This window comes from Lactuca saligna, chromosome 6, assembly GCF_052625555.1.
Source record: "Lactuca saligna cultivar CGN05327 chromosome 6, ASM5262555v1, whole genome shotgun sequence".
Taxonomy (NCBI): Eukaryota; Viridiplantae; Streptophyta; class Magnoliopsida; order Asterales; family Asteraceae; genus Lactuca; species Lactuca saligna.
In genome coordinates, this window is record NC_136422.1 from 154,777,229 (window position 1) to 154,783,847 (window position 6,619).

General features: G+C 32.6%; 1 long non-coding RNA gene across 1 annotated transcript; it reads left to right on the forward strand.

The window, feature by feature from the left end:
• The first annotated feature begins 2,318 nt into the window (after positions 1 to 2,318).
• Positions 2,319 to 5,519, forward strand: LOC145001531 (uncharacterized). The gene is made up of 3 exons (XR_013661633.1): positions 2,319 to 3,118; positions 3,753 to 4,602; positions 4,863 to 5,519. It is a non-coding gene; the product is annotated as an uncharacterized LOC145001531 (long non-coding RNA).
• The last annotated feature ends 1,100 nt before the right edge of the window (positions 5,520 to 6,619 follow it).

A 6,619-nucleotide genomic window follows, 5' to 3' on the forward strand; every position in this document is an offset into this window, starting at 1 on the left:
TATATTTTTGTTATAAAGCAGAAAAAATTATTTCGAGAGTTAAAAGCTATTAATATTTCAATAATAAATGCTTGATGTAAACCTTTGAGGAACGAATTTTCTCTTTCCAGTGTTGCACCACAAAAATCTTATCAATCGTCCATCGATGAACTAAACTCCGTAGAAAATACGTAATAAAAAATTAGAAAACGGGGCAAAACTTTTTCATAATACTTTCACATATGTAAAGCATATGCTATAAATTAATATCGTCATTTCCAAAAAAAAAAAAGATTTTTTTTTTATTTTTCTTGTTTTAATTAATGTGGAACTTGCAATTTTTTTGGAACCTACAAATATATTATAAAGATTGTACTAGCAAGATGCTAGAGAAGCGAAAAAGTACAAAATAATTAGTTTTAACAAGATAACGCCTAGGTACTCTTATCCGCATTTTAGCATATTGTTTAACCATAAATTCCAATCCAAGACATTTTTTTGATTCTATGTGAAACTTTCAAATACTTCTAACTCTGTAATTAATGGACTATTGGTTTTACTTTTCCCAAACTTTGTCTTTGTTTGCAAATTCTTCTAACTCTTTAATTAATGGTTGCACGTTTAATTAGGTTGAACAATCCAGTCTTCCATTGGGTAGGTTTATATTTTAAATTTTTCTTGGTTTGGTTAGGTTTCAAGTTTAATGTTGTCTCTAATTTATGGTGTTGTTTATCATGTGTTTTATCCGAGAATTGTAGGGTATTCACAACTTTTATGACCATAATTGGTGTTTATTTTATATATTTTTAATTTACAAATGTTTGCATTCACAATGTAAGTATCAAAGTTGTCAAGATCGGGATCCTACCTAGGATCGATTTTGGGTTTGCAAGATCGGGATCGGGATCCTAAGATCCCACAAAATAGAATATAATTTTAATTTATAATATTTAATCATGAAAACTATTTCAAACATTTAGTTTTTCATTCAAAAATTATAAAAACTTCAAAATATTAGTCATAAATTACAATAAAAAATGATAAATGGTAGATTGGTAAAGGATAAAAGGCATAAAGTGGTAAAAAAAAATTCATTTGCAAAAAAAAATAAAATAAAATAAATAAAAAATCAAGGGAAGGTAGGATCGGATCGGATCTCGATCTTACGATCCTACCTACGATCTTACCTGCGATCCTTCCCCAAATACGATCCTTTTACGATCCGGATCGTTTTTCATACCTAGGATCGTAGGATCGTACGATCCTACGATCAGGATTGCGATTTTGACAACTATGGTAAGTATATAGCTAATATGGGGTTGTACCCGACTTTGTGAGTTGTCATTTTTGTCAATATGTCGGCTAATTTGGTCATATAAAGAATATGAAATCAAAGAAGATGAGTGTTTGCTGAACAACTGATTTTGTTAAATGGATCTAATATTGGTTTGATTTGAATTTGGATTTCGGATCCTGATTTATCACAGGCAATTCATTATTGCGTCTCCATGATATCCATTTAAATCTTTCTTGGTGTCCTTTAGAACAAAGGGTATTTCTTTCCGTTTGTTATCTGCATAGGAAACGCAAGCTTTTGAGACCACTCTGGGTGAGACTGAAACTTGAAAGTATTCAACTTTGATTTTGATGTTAATTATAACTTGAAGCTTTCATTTTAATGTTGATTATAAAGTTTTTTTTTTAATCAACTTTGTTTAACCAAAGCAACTTTATAAGGTGATGTTATAAATTAATCAAAACCCTTATCCTTACTCCACCATTTCACTTTTTATCGCATGTGCTTTCTTTATTGGCATATTTAGTATGAAGTTTTCAACAACCTTGAAGATTTGTCATGTCCAACAAACGTAGAAGATGACAAATAAACTTTGAAGATTTACCTAATCCTATGCTTGACACTAAAGCATAAATGGGAATTAGCGGCGACAAAAGTCACCACTAAAGCCTAGAAGAGTTGCTGGTAAAGCTAATTGTTAGAAATTAGAATATAGAAAGACTTGAAATTCTGAGAATTGTGTTAAACACTTTCAGATTAAAACATTTGGGTGGTACTCCAAATATTCTTTAATCGGATAAGGTTCAGAGAGATAAGAACTTAGAATGTTTTGATGATAGTTTTGTATGTACCAAAAATAAGATTAAAACCGACTTTATGATCTTTGTCTGAAAACTGTCATAAAACTATAAAAATGGAAGTTTGGATAAGGATCAAACAATGATCAATTCTCTGAAAATTCAATTTTCTGATACCAACTCGACACCAACCAGGGGCTGCCACCCCTTGAACTCCACTCCCAGGGGCGCTGCCCCCGGACCCCCGTTCGTTTAGGGGCTTCACCCCTAAATGATAGTGTATTTTGAAACTTGATCAAACTTAAACAAGTGTGTAGTCTACACATTCCTTACTTGTTTAAGATTTATCAAGATCATTTTTGGTCAACAAAATAATCCCATTACACTTAAATAATATTGATGATAACAAATCACCAATACTAATTGCGACGACGAGTCGTTTGTAAAAAGTCGCTGCTAAAAATATTTTTGCCGCTAATGGTCTTTTCGTTGGGAGGGATGATGCGGATCGTGGTTTAGTAGCATTACCAACTACGGTAATATTGGCGACCTAGGTATTAGCAGCGATATTTTTCAAGAATCGCCGCTAATGCCTATGTCAACGGGATAACTGTCGTCGGTATTAACTGGATTTCTTGTAGCACATGAATGAGAGAAAAATGGTCAATATGTTTAATCTATGTTTCTAGTGGTGGTTTTTGGGAAAATTTTGGGCATTTTTTTAGAAATCTTCTTGTGTTTTAGTGATTACTCCATATTTGGAAAAATGTGACGTGGTGGATAAATCAATATGACTTTTTTGAAATTTTACTGCATTTCTTTGTATGTTTATTTGAGAATGAATCTCCTTGTTATTATATAATCTCTATTGCTGCATCAAAGTACATTGGTATTCTTAATTATGTGAATTTCTGGTAAGTGGCAGTTCAAAGCGTAATTATGTTTTGGGTTTTGTATACGGTAACACAGGAAATGTTATCAATCTATTAATGACGATTTCCTGAACTACCACCCAAGAAAACGTTGATAACAAAGTTTGGACAAGGTAAACACAACAAAGGATCCATAACAAAGTTCTGGTACTTGCTTATCTTGGGTGATAATTCGAAGTGTTTAGTTATTTTCAAACATATGCATAATTATATATTTTTTTATAATGAATATTGTTTTATATTTATATGTTGAAATGAGAAAGTGATGTGAATTAAATTTGCCAACGTCGAGGTGAAGAGCAAGTCATTCCCGCATTAAGAACTTAAAAAATGAAGAAAGCAATCACGAAGAGACCAAAGTGCCCATAAGGGATCATTATCTATTTCGAATGTTTTGTCAAATTTGGCATCTTTATAATTTACTACTTTTAAATTGTTTAATCATAGCTCCTAATCTTAAAAAAAAAACACGGGCGAAGCCCACGTTTTTTACTAGTTATTATATATATATATATATATATATATATATATATATATATATATATATATATATATATATATATATATATATATATATATATATATATATATATATATATATATATATATATATATATATATATATTAAAATTCTCCTACCTTAGCTACAATAATTTGCTAAGGATTTGACAAAAATAGTCATTCATTTATATATACATGTTCAAATGTGTCTTATTTATGCTAACAATTCTTTATCTTTTCTTTTAGAGGTCATATTTTGCCACTTTGTTTATTTTTGGTGGATATGTGTTCTTTCCACCGCGCCGAATCTAAACCAATACAGATTGGATTGCCTGGTCGGTGTGTACGCAAGGTGTGATCACCGTTTCTTTAAGGAAGTGATACGTTTTCTGGATGTAATACATTTTCTGTCCCCTTTCTTCTCATCTAGAAAACCCCACAAAGACATCTCTTGGTATCACTAGACCACCTCCTCCACACTTGTGCTTACCGTCTTCACCACCGTCGACGACATGTTCCTTCAAATTATTCTTTTATCAATTCCACTTTCTGGCTTTCGATCAAGCGAAGAGGTCAACACCTGTTACTCATCTTCACAGTCATCGCTTCCACCTCCTACATAACATCGATGTCTTGACACACTGGGGCACTAGATAGCACCCACACTTGCAATCGGTGTAGGTAATGAAGTTCAACCCTATTTTCGTTTCTTTCTATGGCCCTACCTCCGTATTTACTTTTAGCTTCATTTTATTTTTTAGATTATCACATGGATTTTCCCTCCATCTGTTACGCCATTGGTTCAATTTCATTTATCTACGGTTTGGACTCATAAATTGATGGTTGCTCTTCAGGTTTGGTATGTTGTTGAACCGATCAGAACTACTCAACCGACGATTTAATATAATAGTCATTGTCTTTGTACATCATGGAATACCCCCAATAAAGGCTTTCATTTGAAGTCCTGCATCGAAGATATAATATTTTCTACATCCACGTTGCTTCTCCCAGTTATATGGTCTTTGATTTCCTTTCTTTTTAAATCTTTGATCAAAGATTTCAGTTGTTCTTCAATTCAGATCATATAAATGTCCAGGTAACTGAAGTATTGGTTAATACTCAAGATTGTTTTTCCTAAATTTTAGAGTTCAATTTAGTTTGAAGGCTCTGTTCATGATCGCCCATGAATGATTATGAACAAGGTACAAAGTTTAAGTTTTTGAGGCAGTTGATTTTGGATTCCTGATATGGGCATATTTAGTTATAAAATTCATGCATTATCTTAATACTTTATGTTGTTTTTGTCTCATTTAATGAACAAAAGGTGCTTAATTAGTTTAGAATTTCATTTTTCAGCAATGATGACATGCGCGGGTGGAAAAGGAAGCGGAACTAGCTATTGGAAGCTTGGATCTTGGATTTTGAAGAAAGAAGGATGTTGCTGGACAGCTTGACCCCTCGTCAGTGTTTTGGCCATATCTCATGAACCGTAACTCCGATTGACGAGATTTAAAATGTTCTGAAAACTAGACACAATTTCGGATGACTTTCGTGTTTTGAGAAAATGCTGATTCGAAACGTACTCAGCGAGTAGGGTCGATTACTCGGCGAGTTGTATCGAACTTTCGCGATTCTGGATGCGCTGACTTGCCGTACACGGGTTTTAAGTGATGTACTCGACGAGTAGGTCACTGGACTCGCCGAGTAGCCCCTGTTTTGTGAAAATTTATATAAAGGGACTTTCAGATCGATACCCTAGCATATAGATGAACCCTTGGAGGCCAATTGTCGACTAAAGGTGTTGCTGGTGTGTGGGAAGCAAGGGAATCAACCGTACATTCAATTTTAAGGAGAATCAAGTCAAAATCAAGTTTACTCTTACCTAATCTCTTGTTTGAACTATGTTTTTACCAATTGATTTTGTTTTTGTGCTTGTTTCTGCTGTAATCATGAGCTAAAAACTCATAACTTCTGTTAGGGTAGACAATTTTGTGAACATGGATTGATTATTTGAGTAGGATTAATTTTGATTGGTAATTATGTTTTGTTAAGCTTGTTAAAGAACCTTATGTGTTGCCAATAACTATTCTTCTATTAATGAATTAGTAATTAAGTTGTATGAACATCTCTTAGTTATTAATTTCATATGATTTATTGTGACCACATAGTTGTATGTCTAGGAATAACGAACGTGAAACTAGAATTAACTAGAAGATAGGTAAGTTAATGTGTAAGCTTGTTGGATGAACATCGACAAGAGATTAATTGAAGGGCCAATTTAGTTAACCACTACAAGTCTTACTTAACCCGAATCAATAATCTAGGAAACCCGTTAATTTAGACAATTGGCCATTGCTTGAGTTAATTTGTTTTCTAAGAATTAGGAATAGCGAACATGAACCTAATCATCTTAATTGGTAGCCAATGAAGAATTAATCCGATACATTAAAATCATCCATGGGAACAAATGAATCGTACCTAAACAGAAGTCCTCTTTATTATTGAATTTAGTTGATTTTTATTTGCTTAGCTCTTAGTTTCTTAGTTTAAGTTTTAGTTAATTGTTTAAGTTTCCAGTCTTGCAAAACTAGAGAAAACCCCCTTTCTATTACTTGTTTTATTTAGATAATATTAGCATCTATTTTAATTGTTTACCGTTCCCTGTGTTCGATACCCTACTTACCTGAACTAAACTGCTAATCGATAGGTACACTGCCTTTCGTGTGTTTGTCTTTGTGTTTAAGTTAGTAGGATTAAAACTAGTTGGTTTTACACACATCAATTCCCTCAACCACGCTTTAATCAGATCAGATTAGATGAAGAAGACCAGGATTTATTGTTGTTTTTTATTAGAATTTTGTGAGATTGAAAAGGTGGGAAGGTTGTACTTCTGATCCTACTTAAAGTTTACAATGTCTATTCTATTTCTTTGTTATTTCATTTCATCCAACCTATCATGCCTTTATTTTTATTTTTAGTGATATTGTTTATCTGAAATGCTTTTACATACTCAATTAGTGAATTATGTTCAATATAAAGCGTTATTAGAAGGATAAACATTGCATATATGGAGTAACTACATAGGTGTTTTGATATGGAAATCACAAAATCCA